Source organism: Dromiciops gliroides, chromosome 2, assembly GCF_019393635.1.
Source record: "Dromiciops gliroides isolate mDroGli1 chromosome 2, mDroGli1.pri, whole genome shotgun sequence".
NCBI classification, from domain to species: Eukaryota; Metazoa; Chordata; class Mammalia; order Microbiotheria; family Microbiotheriidae; genus Dromiciops; species Dromiciops gliroides.
The window spans coordinates 682,109,477-682,127,488 of NC_057862.1; the positions used below are offsets into that span (position 1 = coordinate 682,109,477).

The window sequence follows — 18,012 nt, forward strand, 5'->3', positions numbered from 1 at the left end:
GAGTGCCTTTCCATTCATGAATGATCATATATTTATTGTGTTTATTTATTTAGGTGGGGGCTCACTAAATGTGGTTTTCCCCCTAATTGAAGTGAATCATAAGTCCTAAAGATGTTTATCCAGCTTCAAACACTGCTTAGTTGTGTGGCCCTGGGAAAGTCATTTAACCTCCACCTGCCTCAGTTGCCTTATCTGTAAATTGGGGATAATAACAGCACCTACCTCCCAGGGTTTTCGTGAGGATCAAATAAAATAATGTTTGTAAAGTGTTTTGTAAACCTTAAAGTGATACCCAAATGCCAGATGTTACCAAAACACTTTAGCCATCGATGGCTTCTAGTCATCTTTTATGATGTGCACCTCAATTTTAACTGCAAAAGGCTCTTCACCAGTGGTCAGCTGGTTGGGTACCTCAGGGATATACTTTGGCTCTTTCTGAGATCCCTCGGTGCTTAGTTCGGGGAAGGGCTGATTCTCTAAACCAGGCTGTTGGATCTGCCGAGACTTGTGGGTGGGCAAGTTTGTTTGAAAAGATCTGTGACACAGGGCGTGGGGCGGGGGGAGGGAGTGCGGGGCTCAGTGGCTGAGTGTGTGGGATAGGAATGAGAGCAGGCAAGCCAAACGCCAGACTCTATGGGAGGTTAATGAAGAGCAGAGACCCAAAAGGCGAGAGGTTTCCCCTGCTTCCCGGACTGAAATCGAATATGAACGTGGAAAGCCAGGTTTAGGTTACAAGTAGCTTCCCTAGGGTGTCTTCTCTCTTCCAAAGTCCGCATCTCGATTATGTTGTTTATTTCTCTTGAAAAAAAAAAAAAAAAAGGAGGCCCAAAGAAAGAAGTTCCTGTAACAAAGTGAGGCCTATAATCTCAGGGTTTTCTAATCTCCGGGCTGGTGAAATGGCTCTTGGTGATTTTTCTCCCCATGTTTTGGCTATTTAAGGCTTTTCCTCTTCCCTAAAGGTTTTCAGAATGTGGAAAACTGGGGAACATTCAGTGGGGGAAGAATTACTTGTTTGCCCTTGAACTTGATCTCTCCTCTTTTGTCCCAACTGGGTCTCATCTCTCCTTGAGTATTCAATGAGAACCCCAGCCTTCAGAGAAACTGTCTTTCATTTTATTTCCCTCCTTCCCCATCCCCTTCTCCCACCATGAGTTAAAATAATATCCAGAATTAGAACCACCCTAATCCTCAAATCATAAACACATCTGTCTTTTTAAATTGCTGGATTGGGGCTGGACTCTTTATGCCTCCCAGCACACTGTGGTGGTGCATGGTGAGGAGACCTCAAGAGTTTTCATAAAGATGAGCCAAGTTTTATGCTTTGGCCAGCAAACCTTTTCCCCAGCCCCCAAATACCCTGATCTTTGGGGAACGGATTTTTTAGGACTTTGCTCCTTCCTCTTTTGATTTTCACAGTTGGGACAGGAAGAGGGCCCTGAATACAAGCCTGAAAAGAGTAGAAGGACTCCATCAATCAACTAGTATTGCCTAAGTACCTACTCTGTGCTAGGCTCTGGAAATACAAAGACAAAAATGAAACTGTCTCTGCCCTCAAAGGGCTTACATTCTATTGAAGATTCAACATATAACAGAAAAGGGTATATGTAAAGACAAAGGAAATGATCATGAAGCACTTATTAAGCACCTACTATGTGTTAGACACTATGCTAAGGGTTGGGGAGACCAATAGAAAAAGGAAACAGTTCTGGCCCTCCAGAAATTTACATTGTATTGGGGAAAACAACACATACACAGATAAGCATATAAAAATAAAGGCAAAGTAAATAGTCAACTAGCATTTATTAAGCACCCACTGTGTGTCAGGCACTGGGCAAGGCTATAGGGATATTAAAAAACTAAATAATGCATATTCTCAAGTACTTGTAAGACTGCTTCTAAAGGACACAGAGAGAGAGACAGAGACAGAGACAAAGAGAGAAGGGTGGGGTAGAAATTGTTGACCAGAATTCCATCATGTCTTTTGGTATCAGTACTGATAAGCTTTTCTCCTACCATTTCATTCTTTCCAGGAAGAAGGAAGGACAGACAGACAGACCAGGGTTAAAGAATCAGGGTGGGTCCAGAACAGAGGGGCATTCCCCTTGTAAGCTCATACTTTAACAAGAAAGTGTCCCTTACATGGCCATTTTCTGCATATGGATTATGTCCTTTAGCAAACTTGATGAGAACAAAATCCCTTGGGGGTATCATGGAGATAGATTAAAGAAGCTTCAGATGTTTAACCTGGAGAAGAGAAGGATGGGATGGACCTGATAACAAAAGATGGCTTAGATTTCTTTGGTTTGATTCCACCAAGCCAAAACCAAAGAGCCAAATTTCCACACAATGGGCCATCCCTAGAGGTTCTAATTTCTCCTTCTTTGAAGGTCTAGATGACTTCTGAGATGAACTACTACAGTCTGTGAAAAGCTGGGCCCCATTTCTAGCCTCTTTTCTCTTTATCCAGAGAAGGACAGGACACATTAAAAAAACCCAAAACAAAACAAAATAAAAAAAAAAACACCAACCTCCTAGTGATTTTTCTGGTCTGAGACATGATCAAAAGCAGATTTTCTTCCTTCCTGGAAAGAATGAAGTAGTAGGAGGAAGGCTTATCAAGTGATGCCCTTCTCTAACCAGACAGTCTTCTTAGCAAAAGACACATGATAGAATTCTGGTCACCAATTCCACCCCATCCCCCTTTCTCTCTCCATCTAGTGCTTGATGTTACTCCCAGAAAAGCTACCCCAATTTCTATAGCCTTAGTCTTGGTGACTAAGTCCAACTGGGTCTTGAGCTCATAATTCAGTCATGTGCAATTGACAAAATGAATATGCAAAAGTCCCTTCTTGTTTCAGGATTCCAGAATCTCAGGGGCCAAGTGGTCCAGCCCACTCCTCAGTAAGAATCCTCTTTATAATGTTCCCAAAAGGTGGTTTCCCATTGCTGGCTTAAAGACCTCCAGGGATGAGAAGAACCCATCTCCTCTCTAGGCAGTACATTCTCTTTGGGATATGCAGAATTGTTATGAATTTGTTTGTTTGGGTTTTTTTCCTGCTATCAAACATACATTTGCCTCTTCATAACTTGCAAATAATTAATGCAAATAATTGCATCTAGCTCTTTCCTCTGGGACTATTTCAATTCAACAACTTTAAAATGAAGGTTATAGAGTAAAGGATCTCTGTGGTCCTTTCCAAATCTAAGTCTATGATCTTATTTCTTGAACATCCTCAAGAAGAGGCTACTCTCTTTTATTGAAATATCTCTTAAAGGGAAGGTAGGAACTAAGCAGAGGGTCATAGGAGTAGGGGTTGGGAGGAAGGCAAGAAACCTTAAAGGCCATCTAGTGCACCCCTGATGTACCTGAGGATGTTCAGTCCCCCAAAGGTTAAATAATTTTCCCCAGGTCACATAAGTAGGCAGTGACAGAATTGAGGTCCAAACCCTGGTTGCCTTGATTGTTTAGAAATATCAGTATCGGTTTATCATAAGCTCTTAGAATGTCAGAGCTAGAAGAGAATGTTGGATGATCCAGGGCAGGTGGGATCAGTTTTTATATGTGTAAACACATAGGAGGAGGTAGGGTGACTTCCCCAAATACCCAGGGGCAGTCTATAGAAGAAGTGAGGCTTACTGGGGTCCATTGGCATATCTCAGCATCCTTTTTACTATACTGTAATAAGAAAGGGATTTGCTTAGTCTCAAATGGGAAAACAATGTTAAAACTCTATTAAGTGAGGGGGGAGGGAGGGGAGGGAGGGAGGGAGAAAAATCTGAAATTGGAAAGCTTGTATTAAACAAAAGTTGATAACTATCTTTACATGTAATGGGAAAAAATAAAATACTTTATTAATTAAAAAAATCTGTTAAGTGGAGTTTTTTATGTCTTATGGTGTTGCTGAAAGACCTTGGGTCATCTGTGATCAAGGGCTCGAAGGGACCTCCCAGCCCACAAAGATCGACTCCAGCTCAGACGACTTCATCTCCAGAGGCAGGCAGATAATTTGGGTCCAGCCCTCTCGTTTTTCCAATGAGGAACTTGAAGCTAAGCTCAGTGAGCTAATGTGACTTCATGGTGACCACAGAAATAGTAAACACTGGGCCATGATCACTTGCATCCCTCCCAATGCACTGCTCATTTAGCCACCATGTCCTTCCTGGAGCAGATGAGGGACATGACAGCAGATGACATGGGAATGAATGAAGGATGATGATAGTCCTTCTTAGGTACTTTATAGGATTGTGACTGTCAGATGAAATAAAGGAAAATAACCTGTTTGGGGGGAGCCGGGACGAAATCCGGTAAACTGAAGATCTACAGTTCTCTGGCTTGATTCTGATTTCTGTGGGGCCATGTGGTACAAATAGCTGGAACACTGAACTGCAGGTCAATAGACCTGGGTTCAAGGATCAGCCCTGTCCCCAGCTCGCCCTTGTAACCTTAGTCATTTCTTTGCACAGGCCTCAGTTTGCTCATCTTTGGAATAGAGTGACCAATACTGGCTGGCTCTAAGAGCATTTATTACACTATGTTACACTATGTTCCAAGCACTGTCCTAATGCCAGAGGATTCTTGTGTGGATTGACTGAGATAATCTATACAGAAGGATGTTCTAAGTTGTACAATAGTACAGAAATATAGAGGCAGGGGAGATCAGTGGTTAGCGTGTCAGACTTGGCATCAGGAGGACCTGAGTTAAAATCCTGCCTCAGGTGCTATGTCACTGTGGGAAAGTTGTTGAACATCTCCAAGCCTGACTGATTTTTCTTCTTTATAAAATGGAGATAATAATAGCACTTCCCTCAGAGGGTTCCTGTAACCATCAAATGATTTAATGAATGTAAAACGTTTTATAAACCTTAAGGTATCATATAAATGTAGATTGTTATTTTTATTGAAGGAGATTTATTAGTTATGGTTTCCTGATGCTGTTACAGAAATGTGGCAATGGCTGAATTAGTAGCTATAAGGAAGGGAGGAGAGAATAAACACTGTGCTAGGCATTGTATTAAGCACTTTTTACAAATATTCTCATTTAATCCTCACAACAACCCTGGGAGGCAAGTGCTATTATCATGGCCATCTTACAGTTGAGGAAACTGAGGAAAGACAGAGTTAAGTGACTTGCCCAGGGGCACGCAGCTAGTAAGTGTCTAAGGCTGGGTTTTGACTCCAGGCCCAAAGCATCTTTAGCTTTTTAGTGTATATAACTCCAGTAACAGGAAACATGGAGAAGTAGAGAAAGAGTTGACTTTGGGAGCAGGAAGACCTGGGTTCAGATCCAGCCTGAGACGTTGACTAGCAGTGTGATTCTGCACGTCACTAAACACCTCTTGGCCTCAGACTGGGCAAAAGAATAAGACAGTATATACTACCATACTCAGAGGGATCTGTGATCTCTTTCCCTCCATTGATGTTCTGTCCATGTCTGCCCATCTTGTGTCACTCTGGTCCGTGTGTCCATACCTTTGCACCTAGGGATCTACCCAACATATTGGGACTTTCCATACTTTCTTCTGACTTAGAGCAGATATCAGAGAAGCACAGGGATGGTGCATTAGGCATTTCTAAATCTTGCTTAATCAGTGGCCCATCTTTTTTTTTCCAGTCATATATTTCCTTGGTGACATCCCTCACACTGTTTCCCTTTTGTAATTCCTTGTTTGTCATCGTCCTATTCATATCCTTCTCATTGGCCTTTGGTTGATCCTCATTCAAGTCTCATGCTCTGTATTTGTGGCTACATATGCACATAGACACACATATGATTGTGACATGGGAGCATTTCCACTTGATCGAAGTGAAGATTGGTTGCAATAAACATGAGAGAGAGAAAAAGGGGAAAACCAATTATGGGTATTTTCCCTCATGTTAAAAATTTAGGTTTCATTCTATATGTGGTATCTGTAAGCACTCTGTCAAGAGATGGGTAGGCTGATTTATCACTGATCCATAGAGTTGGGTGGCTTTGCTGTTTTTAAGGCTTTCAAAGTTAATCTATAATTATTATCATTATTATATTGTCCTGGTTCTGCTCATTTTACTCTTATCAGTTTATTTCAGTCTTTCCAGAATTCTGGGAGTCTTTCACATCGTTTCTCAAAGCACATGTGTATTCCATTACATTCACATACATACCGACCAAAATTTGTTTAGCCTTTCCCCCAAATGATGGACACTCGCTTAGTTTTCAGTTCTTTATCACAACAACAACAACAACAAAATGTTGCTACAAATATTTTATACAGGTGGGTCCTTTCCCTCTGCCTGATCTCTTTGGGGTATGAGCCTAGTAGTGGGGATTGCTGAATCAAAGGTTAATTGACGTTGGGGCTGAGTTTGACATTGTTTTCCAGCATGGATGGATCAATTCACAGCTGCACAGTGGTGGGTTGCAGCCCTTCCAGCATTTGTCACTTTCCGGTTTTTGTCATCTTTGTCAGTATGGTGGATTTGACTTAGAATCTGGGTTGATTATTATTAGACTAGAGCAATCTTCCAATGTATCTGTCGATAGCTTGGATTTCTTCCTTTGAAAACAACCTGTTTTGGGGGCAGCCAGGTAGCACAGTGGATAAAGCACCTGCCCTGGATTCACAAGGACCTGAGTTCAAATCCAGCCTCAAACACTTGACACAGTAGCTGTGTGAACCTGGGCAGGTCACTTAACCCTCATTGCCCGGCAAAAAAAACCCGAACAAACAAACCAGAAATCCTGTTTTTATCCTGAGCATTTTATCTATTGGGGAAAGGCTCTTAATTCTTCTAGATAATTAAATGAACAGTTTTTATTACTTAAAGTAAAAATTCAGAGGGAGGGAAAAAACCTTATGTTGTTTCTCTGACAAAGGTCTGATATCTCATATCTTATTCAAATATATAACAAGAGCTGTTCATTCTCCCAAAGATTGAATTAAACTTAATTAAATTAATCGATTGAAATAAACTTTTCTTAAAAGAAGAAAACCAACCTATTTGCATATGATAAAATGTCCCAAATCATTAATAATTAGAAACATGCAAATTAAAACAATTTTGAATATTCAGCTTACATCTATCAGATTGGCAAAGATAAAAGAAAAGAAAATGACAATTTTTGGAGGGGTTATGGGAGGACAGGCACAACTAATGTACTTTTTTTTTAAGGCAGTAAAGGTTAAGTGACTTGCCCAAGGTCACACAGCAAGTTAGTGTCTGACACCAAATTTAAACTCAGTTCCTCCTGAATCCAGGGCCAGTACTCTATCTACTTCATCACCTATATTCCCCCAGCTAATGCACTTTTTTTTTGGGGGGGGGGTCAATGAGGGTTAAGTGATTTGCCCAGGGTCATGCAGCTAGTAAGTGGCAAGTTTCTGAGGGCACATTTGAACTCAGGTCCTCCTGACTCCAGGGCCGGTGCTCTATCCACTGCGCCATCTAGCTGCCCCTCCTAATGCACTTTTAATGGAGCTGTGAATGCGTCCCATCATGCTGGAAAACAATTTAGAAGTATCCCTGCAAAAGTCACAGTTTTAGACATGGCCACTGTGTAGATTTGCCTCACTTGACTATTCATTGCTGCTGTTGTTATAAGGAAGATTTAAACTGTTTTTTTTTTTATTGGGGAAATGGTAAGATGGGGTGGAAAGAGTGACTAAGAGACTCAGTGAAGCTTTTTTTTTTTTTTTAAGTGAGGCAATTGGGGTTAAGTGACTTGCTCAGGGTCACACAGCTACTAAGTGTTAAGTGTCTGAGGCCGGATTTGAACTCAGGTACTCCTGACTCCAGGGCTGGTGCTCTATCCACTGCGCCACCTAGCTGCCCCCTCAGTGAAGCTTTTAAAAAATGTACAGAAGAGAAAAGAAGCAGAGGATCAGAGTGAAACAGGCAAAGAAAAAAAAAAGAAACAAAGGAACAGAGTGAAACATGCAAGTGGAGCAACTTTGGGTGATAAGAAGAAAACAAATTCAGGCCCTCCCAAATGGGGGCTCATGATTTCATGAACAATCCTCCTTTTCTGGTCATTGTCTTTGGAAGTGCTCATATTTGTTTGTGTCGGTCAAGTTCAATAACGAATAGTAATTTTGTTTATTAATAAACTTTTTTGAGAAATGAAAGCCGCTTGTGCACATTGGTCCTGGGTATAGGACTATATCTTCTAGAACCACATTAAGGAACCTCAGAGGCCATTTTTATCTGAAGAAAAGTCCCCCCCGCTATGCCACCTCTTACTTGAGTACGTCTAGTGAGAGAGAACTCATCACCTCTCAAGGCTTCCTCTTTCCACATTCAGCTGGATAAGTTTTAAATTTTCCCTTAGATCAAACCTAAATCTACCCCTTTGCCCTTTCCCCTGTTGTTCCTCATTCTGCTTTCTGGGCGAATCCAGTGAATCTAATTTCCTGTTCAGACATCTTATGACCCTTTCCCCTAGGCCACACAACCTCCCCTAGATTTCTCAGTGGATGCCTTCTGCTGTGGACATATTTCTGGATTCTGGAAGGCTATGCTAGTGCAAGAATTATCTTTTTTGCAGAATAACCCTTCAGATAACAAAGGACAAGCATCATCGACTCTCTACTGTGAACCTGAAATCCAGCCTAGGGAGAGGCTTGGGAGGACAATAATGTTCTTTCTCTTTTGCTTCCAGTTATTATTTCACCTCGTTACAGGAAGGTCATTACCTTTCCCCTTACTGTTATGAGCCAAGGAACAGAAGGGGTATTAGAGGCCTTGAAATAAGCCTAGCAAATCCTATTTCACTTCTGAATAAACTTGTCCAAATACAGGATGAAGAGTTTTATTAAATTCCTGCTGTCTTGGAGGAATGAGAATTTGGCCATGCCTATAGACACATTTTCCCGAGGCTGATGATTGCAGAACTCCAGGAGGCTCAGAGCAGTATGCCTGTTTCCCAGAGCCTTTGCTGGAAGCCAGTTGTATTCACAAAATATCAAATTTCCAAATGACTGCCTCAGCCCCTGTCCCTTCTCTCTCCCCAACCCATTTATCCTAACATATGATACCAACTCCTGCATTTAAGCCTCCACCATCTGGCTCAGACTTCCTTTCCCAGCCTCATTTAATAAACTTTAAAGCACCCTCTGTCCTAGCAAAACTGGACTACTCTTTGAACTGGACACCACATCTCCCACCTCTCTGTATTTGTATTTCCGATTCTGGAAAGCACTCCTTCCTCATCTCATAAGATCATAATTTTAGAGCCTGAAGGGACCTTAGATGTTAGTGAATCCAACAGACACCTGCCAGAGTCACATGGTAAAGTGTATGTGAGAAGATTTGAACCCAGATATTCTTAACCAAGTTGTCCCGAGTCTTATCCACTAAACTAAGCTGCCTCAAATCTCCCTTTCTTTGGATGTTGTCAAGAAGATGCTGGTTGTATATTTCTTGGCTGGATTGTGTTGATTATACCCTTTGGGGTATAATTTGGTCTAGATCGTTGGTGTCAAAGTCAAATAGAAATCAGGGCCATCAATCCATCCATAAGTATCCCTATGGGCTGTATATTGATTTAGGGTTTTTTTTAACTTTTTTTTTTTGGTGGGGCAATGAGGGTTAAGTGACTTGCCCAAGGTCACACAGCTAGTGTCAAGTGTCTGAGGTCAAATTTGAACTCAGGTCCTCCTAAATCTAGAGCCAGTGCTTTATCCACTGTACCACCTAGCTGCCTCCTTGATTTAATTCTAAAATGCAATTTACACACAACACACACACACACATATGTATATGTATACTTTGTTGTATTTTTATTTATTTTGTTAACTATTTCTAATTATATTTTAATCCTTTTCTGGCACTCAGGAAAGTTGTGGGCTCCACATAGTTGGATGCAACTAAGTTCTAAGTTGAAACAATCACTGAAGTCTAATCCAGATCTGAGATTCTGTCATTCTTCTTTCAAGACAGCCCAAGTGTCATATCCTTCATTGAAATCTCCCCTGCTTCTGCCTTGCAGGGCACCACTCGTCCTTGGTCAATCCTTCCCCCATGTATTGACTTTTCTAGTATTAGACTATAACTCTCTTGAGGGCAGGGACTGTCTTGCTTTTTGAATTTGGATCTCTGCACTCCGCACAGAGCTATTTCCCAGTAGAATAGAAACTCCTTGAGGGCAGAGACTTAAATTTTTGCTTTTGCACCTCCAGTAGCTAATATAGTCCTTGGCACATGGTAGGACTTTAGTAAATGTTTTTAGAATTAAATTGGATTGAAGATATCTTGTATCCTTTCTGGACGCTGTCTGCTTATTCCATCACACAGTTTGGCTCAATTTTGAATACTTTCTCTTCTCATGAGATAGTCAAAAGATTCAAATGGAAATTATTTTTTAGTTAAGTACATTGTAATCCTGTTGGGCCTGGAGAACAGTCATGAATGAAGCATAATTATACATTCTAGTCTATTTCGCTGTGCTTGGCTCAGAGCACACTTTCCCCATATTGTTTATAACAACAGTGTAGCCAAACTCCAGGTATAGGAGAAGAACCAACACTCTGAAGCCAATGCTTTTAATTCTCAGGTAGCCATAGAATCAGTTGCCATTTTGGTTAGAGAGGTTCATCCAGAGAGATGAATCAAGGGCACTGAAAACAGTGATACTCAGTCTCAGCAGAATGGTTTATCTTCTTTATCGTGGACTAATAAAGAGTGGTATTGACACTTTAGCCACAAAGAGAAATTGAAATAGTTGTGGTCAATTGGTGAAGCCATTGTCTTATAGCTGGCTAGCTGAGTTTTGACTTGCTTCCAACCTTGACCTGTAGCTGTTTCCCAATTAGCGACTCAGTTTATTTTGTTTTTTTGATTAAAAAGGGGAGAATTAATTCTTGGTTGGGATTAAGGAGACCCTAGGATAGAATAAATTGGAAGCTCCATGATAGTAGAAATCATGCAGCACTCATCTTAATATTCCTCACAACTCAATGTCCTGCCCCTAATAAGGACCCTTAAGATTATCTGGAGATGGGATCCTATGGATCTGAGAAGACATCTAACCCAACCCTCTCATTTTACAGCTGAAGAAACTGAGACCCAGAGAAGCACTTTGGGTCACCAAGGAAGCAAGTAGCCAAGTCGGGATTTGTACCTTGGGTCCCCTGGCTCTGAAATCTCATACTTTGTTCAAAGGATGAACCTATGGTCTCCAGTTTTAGTGCCTGGAGTATTATCTCATCTCATCATTTCAGAATTGGGGAAACTGAGGCAACATAGGTCTACAGCTGGACAGGAATGTTAGAAGACCTTCAGGCCAAGCCCCTCAATTTTCAGATGAGGAAGTAGGGCCCAGAGAGGTTATGTAGCTTGCCTAAAGTCACACAGCAAATACAGACCACATTTGGCCCTGGAACCCATGTCCTCTGCCAATCCAGGACTGTCTCTCTGAATTACATTACATTATTTGATGACTCTTACACCTAATTGTCACAGAAGGGGCAGCCAGATGGTGTAGTGGATAGAATGCCAGGTCTGGGGTCAAGAAGACCTGAGTTCGAATCCTCTCAGACCCTTGCAAATCATGAATTTATGGGAAACTCCTTTTGTGTTTCAGTGTCTTCGTCTGTAAAATGAGGGTAATACTGGGGCCAGCTAGGTGGCGCAGTAGATAAAGCACCAGCCCTGGATTCAGGAGGACCTGAGTTCAAATCTGGCCTCAGACACTTGAAACTTACTAGCTGTGTGACCCTGGGCAAGTCACTTAACACTCATTGCCCCACCCAAAAAAGGGGGAAAAATGAGGGTAATGCTAGCACCAGTGTCCCAGGGGCATTGTTACAATGATCAAATGAACTTTCTATAAACCTAAAATTGCTGTATAAATGCTGGCTATTATTATATCATTGTTGTTACTGGCCCTCCCAGGAGCCCCAAGATGAGGACAAAGAAGAAATTAAATTGAATTCAACAGATATTTCTTCTGTCTGATGCAGATAAAGAAACTGAGGCAGAGAGGCTGACTGATTGTATAAGTCTCCAGTGGAGACGGTAATTGAGCTGGGATGAGAATTCCGAACTCGTGGTTTTAGAAGCTCCGTGTTCTTTCTGCAAACAGACTGTAAAATTCTTCTTCTGCCATAAGTCCCCGCTGCTTCTTTCTTTTTCCTCTTTCCTCTCCCTTCTTTTGCCAGCTTTTCAGTCTCTCCCGTCCACTCCCTGCCCTCAGAACACACATGTCCACATCTCTTACTGTTCTGAAAGAAGCTTATGAAAATGGGTTGGCGAATCAGGCCTGAGACCAAGGACTGAAAACCCTCTGAATGCCAGTCATTGTTCAGGACAAACAAGGCAGAGATAGATGGCCATCGCGAAGCCGTTGGATAGAAAGGACTGCTGGGAAATCAGGCGTTTTCAGAGGCTGCTGCTATTATATCCTCAGCTTTAGGAAAACTTTTAAAATCAAGTGAGAAGCAGTTGGCCTGAGTGCATTGAATCTCTCCTTTTTAATTTTTTTAATTTTTAAAAATGTTATTTGTAATATATAATTAAATTTTATGCATATATCAAAAATAGATATAATATACACACATATGTGACATGTAATGTACGTTTTCTACGTTATTACATTTAGATATACCTAGATATATTCTAATACATATAACTTAGTATTTTAAATCCTTCCTCTTCCCTTTTTTTTAAACAGGCAGTTTTCTTTTTTTACAAATAACTATTTTTATAAATAATGTATACATATAATTTTATATAAATAATATATATGACAAATTTCTTTAAATATAATTACTATATAAATCATACCTAAATAATTCATATATGCATATATGCATAACATATATGTTTGTGTATATGTTATACATTTGTATATGTTATATATGTGTGTATGTGTGTATAGATACACATACACATCCTGTACCCTTCCCAGCATACCCTCCCCCACCTTTCTTTTTCCAGGTTAAACATTTTTACCTTTATTTTTCTGTTCCGATCTCTATCCCTTCTTCCCTCCCCCCTTCCTGAGGTGGCAAACAATCTGACATGGGTTATACTTATATGATCATGCAAAACATCACCACATTTGTCACTTAATGAAAGAATGTGAAAAATAGCATGCTTAGGTCTGTTCCATCAGTATCAGTTCTTTCTTTGGAGGTGGATAGTATGTTTCATCAATAATCCTTTGGGATTGTTTTTGATTAGTTACTTTTTTTTCTGTGAGGCAATTGGGGTTAAGTGACTTTCCCAGGGTCACACAGCTAATAAGTGTTAAGTGTCTGAGGCCAGATTTGAACTCAGGTCCTCTTGACTCCAGAGCCAGTGCTCTATCTACTGCGCCACCTAGCTGCCCCTGGATTAGTTACTTTTTAATTATATGTATATGCAAATTAAGAGGTGACTTTTGGTGACTTTTGACCAATGGGCAAGCCGTTAATAAATACTTGCTGTGTACAAAATTCAAATACAAATTCTAAAGTAAGACAATCCCTGCTCTCAGGGAGCTTACGTTCCTACTGTAGGAGAAACACATCATGTTCATACAGAAATAAATACAGAATAGATAAAAAATAAACAAAAAATGATTTAGGGTCAGTTGTGTGTGCTGTGAGGAAGCTAGGTGGTGCTGGGCCTGGAGTCAAAAAGACTTGAGTTCAAATCCAGCCCCAGACACTAGTTGTGTGACCCCAGGCAAGTCACTTAATCCCATTTACCTCAGTTTTCTCATCTGTCAAATGAGCCAGAGGAGGAAATGGTGAATCAATCCAGTATCTTTGCCAAGAAAACCCCAAACACCATCATGGAGAGTTAGATGCAACTGAAAACAACTGAAATGCAACAAGAAAACTGTGTGTGCTGATAATAGAACATCAATCAGTACAGAAGATATAAATACTAATTTGGATACACTGAGTGAAAGAAACGATCAGTAAGCATTTATTTTGCCTAACGAATGGCATTGTTCTGTGTTCTGAGGGTACAAAGACAAAAATGAAGGAGCCCCTGCTCTCAGGGTACTGCTGCTTCATAGGGACAGCAGCATGTACACAGATCAACATTCATACAAATATGCAATGTAATGGGGGGCACTAGTAGTTGGGGGTTGGAAAAGGCCTTATGCACCATGAGCCGAGCCTTGCCAACCTGAGTGACTGGAGGAATGGGGCTGCCCTGGGCAGAAAGAGAACTCAGGAGGAAGGGTGCGTTTTCCATCATTGAATGAGCCCCATGTAAATTCCAGTTTGGGACTCTATAGAGCCTCTGCATCTCCCCAGATTGTGGAACTCAGAGGCCACACAGACCCTCTGGTCTGTAAACTCCTTAAGGGCCTGGACTGCTTTACTTTTATCTTTGAACATAGTAGGCGCTTAATAAATGACTGTTGAAGTGCTATGATTTGAATTGTTGAAACTCCTCCTTTTCCAGTTGAAGAAACAGCAAGGGGAAGACCAAGGTCCTGTGAGCAGTCAGGATTCAACCCTAGAACCTCTGCCTTAAAGCCCAGTGCTCTGCCCATGGTGCCACCACATTATCTCCAGCCTCTGGTCATCTGGCCAAGAGTTTTGACTTTCTCTTGTCAGATTTCTACATATGATCTGAAGAACGAGGCCAGTTTTAGAACATCTCGACTCTGACACTTTTCTGTTGGACAAAAGGCCTTGGAACAGATGTTGAGATTTTAGCTAGGACTTGAATGAAGGCAGCCAAGGAACACCCCCCCCCCACGCTGGTCTACAGTGAGGAGACCAGGGCACAGAGAGCCTAGACAATGTGCCCACAGATGCACAGCTGGTCAGTGACCAACCCAGGGCAAGTCCTTAGTTCCTGACTCTCCATGGCTCTTCTCTTTCCATCTCACCAGTGAATACGGACTTTTAAAAAATAATAGTATCAATCTGTTTATCTTGGGTTCTCTAGAGTTACCAGGAAGAAGAATCAGGGCCTTGTGTGGGGCATTATGTGTGGAAAAGGCATAAACCGATGACCTAAAGAGATACTGCTTGTCACAGGCAGCAGAGGGCCGCTGTCCTGAAGCGTTAGATGGGTTTGGACACAGCCTGAATGATCATCCCAAAGCAATTTAAATGCTTTTAGCAGATTCTCAGTGCCTGGACTGGATGAGAAAATCTAGTGAAAGGGGTGAATAAAGAGACAAAGAATAGGCCTCCTTAACTTTGCCAAGACCTGATTGCAAAAGCCCTTGAGGGGAAGCCAAAATGAGAATAGTAACAATAACGACAATAGTAATTAACAACAATAATATCTCAATATCAACACCTCTATTGGGCAAAAACCCTGGAACAAAAGGTGAGATTTTAGCTGAAACTTGGAAGAAGTCAGGCAGTTGGACCCCTTTGGTTTTTAGACAAGAAATCTTGGGCCCGGGAGGGAAGGTGTCACCACCACAACATCACCACCACCCCACCACTACTACCATCATCATCATGGCAATGGTTAGCATTTATATGGCAAAGAGCTTCACAAACGTCTCAGTTTTATTTTTTTAAATGGCTTGCTTGGGGACAGCTAGGTGGCACAGTGGATAAAACACTGGCCCTGGATTCAGGAGGACTGAGTTCAAATCCAGCCTCCGACACTTGACACTTACTAGCTGTGTGACCCTGGGCAAGTCACTTAACCCTCAGTGCCCCGCAAAAACAAACAAACAAACAAATAAATAAATAAAACGGCTTGCTATCTAGTACTTATAGGTAGAAGAGAAGTCAACTAAAAGAAGCCTCACTGTTAGGAGACCTACATTTTTTTTTTTTCTCAGCGATACACAAGCCTAATTTAACATCACCAGGGGTAGTGAGTGGTTCTTACTTAGCTTCTTCCAAAAAAAAAAGAAAAATCCACTTATCCCATTGATTAAGCACCTACTACTTCAAGCCTTGTGCTAGCTGCAGGTCAATACAAATAAAGTGAATGTAGTAATGCCCACTCTCTGGGAAGCTACATTGTAATGTGGCACACTGTAAGTCTATCTCTTCTGATTGCTAAGTCTCTGGCCTGTGAGGTGCTCCAGCTAAGCTAACTTCATGCTAGGCTCCACTCCTTACTCTCTGAACTTCTCCAGCTCCTTCTGCCCCCTCCTTTCAAGTCCCCCTCTATGTGTTGTTTCCCCCTACTAGAATGTAGACACCTTGAAGGTAGGTATTGTCTTGAGTTTGTATCCCCAGCACCTGGTCCAACATCTGGCAAATAGTAAGTGCTTAATAATTTCTCTCTCTCTCCCTCTCTTTCTCTCTTTCTCTCCCTTTCTCTCCTTTTCTCTCTTTCTCTCTCACACATAAATGTGAATACGGTATGCACTAAATGCTTAAATAATAGATTTCGGAGGAAAGAAGAGAGCAGCTTTGCGGGGAGCAGGGCAGACTTCATGTAGAAGGTGATGCTTAAGCTGTGTCCTTAAGGAGCAGGATTCTGAGGCACAGAGGAGGGGCTATATTCCAGGCACGTGAGGAAACCCAGTGAAAAGGCACAAAGCCAGGAGATGATGGAGCACCATATTTGAGGAAGAAAGAAGCCAGTTTGGCAGGATAGGACGTCATGTCCAGTGAGGCTGGAAAGAAAAGATAAGCGGTGGCCACCTTGTGAAGGGCTTTTAAAACTCAGCAGATGATCATAGAGGTAATAGGGAGTCACTGGAGTTGATTGAGTAGGGCAGTTTCATGGTCAGCCACACTCAAGGAAAATGAATAAATAAAAGCATTTACTATGTCCCAAGTATTTTTTGTTGTTCGGTCACTTTTTAATTGTGTCTGACTCTTTGTGACCCCATTTAGGGTTTTCTTGGCAAAGATACAGGAGTGGTTTGCCATTTCCTTGTCTAGCTCATCTGACAGATGAGAAAACTGAGGCAGAGTTAATTGACTTGCCCAAGGTCACACAGTTTATAAATGTCTGAGGGCAGATTTGAACTCAGGAAAATGAGTCTTCCTGACTCCAGGTCCAGCACTCTACCCATTGTGCTACCTAGCTGCCCCATTTGTGCCAGAGGCACAAATCCAAGAATCCAGTCTCTCCTCTCAAGGTGCTTCCATGCTAACAGGAGCAAAGAACAGATAAAGCAGGGCTGGCTAAGTTGAGAAAGCTACAACTTGAGCTTTTTCTGTTCCCCTGATCGCTAGCATTCCTAACACTTCATCTTCATTTATATTTCTTCTCTTTATATTTACTCTGGATAGATAAAGTGTTCATTAATCACTTACAGTCTGTTGAGGGAAGATACAGAGAAGAAGGGAGGGATAACAGGCATGATGATATGGTTTGCAAATAGCTGGGTAGGGCTTAGCACAGTGTTTGGTATATAGTAGGAGCTTAATAAATGTTTATTGGTGGATTACTATTGGTTGAATGCTATGGAGAAAGCTGACCTATGGGAGCCCAGTAGGTCCCAGGCTCTGTTGGAAGGGGGTTAAGGAAGAGAAGGACCCAGGCAAATTGATTGGGGAGTGTGAAGGAAATCACTGTGGCACACTGTCAGGTGGATTGGCATAGAAGGAGACTTGAGGAGTCTGGGAACCTAAGGAGGAGGCTGGTGCAGTGCTCTGGGTCAGAGGCGATGAGGACTTGAGCTGAGTAGCAACTTCATCCCAGCACACTCCCAGCTCTTTCCTGTTGCTCACAGTGAAGCAGAGAGCAGGGGGATGCACCGTCCCCCAGACTTATCTGTTCCACCATGAAAACACAGATGGCATTCAACATCCTGGGCTCCCCTTCACCCAGGAGAACCAGAGCAAGTGGCTGATTGGTGGACTCTTGGAGGTAGTGAAGCACTTAGAGGCCACTGAGTCCAAACGCCTGCTTTTGTGGTCTAGAAAGTTTCAATGACTTTCCTAAACCCAGAAAAGCAGGAAGGAGCTGGTGAATTAAGGTGTCTCGGTGATGAGGCCAGTCTTCTTTCTAAGGCACCAGTGACCCTGAAGGGACCGAGTTTCTTACCACCAGGGGAGGACAGGCTACCCAGCCTCTTGTGGGTGAAGAGGTCACCAGGGGCAGCCTTGTATGAGCTTTGATCAAAGGCTTCTGAGAGCCATCCTGCTACAATGCCG

At 41.9% G+C, this 18,012-nt stretch overlaps 1 protein-coding gene across 1 annotated transcript in view; it reads left to right on the forward strand.

The window, feature by feature from the left end:
* The window catches only part of DOCK5 (dedicator of cytokinesis 5), a 230,297-nt gene that overhangs the window by 35,604 nt on the left and 176,681 nt on the right, over window positions 1-18,012 (forward strand). The gene's annotated exons all lie outside the window — the stretch shown is intronic.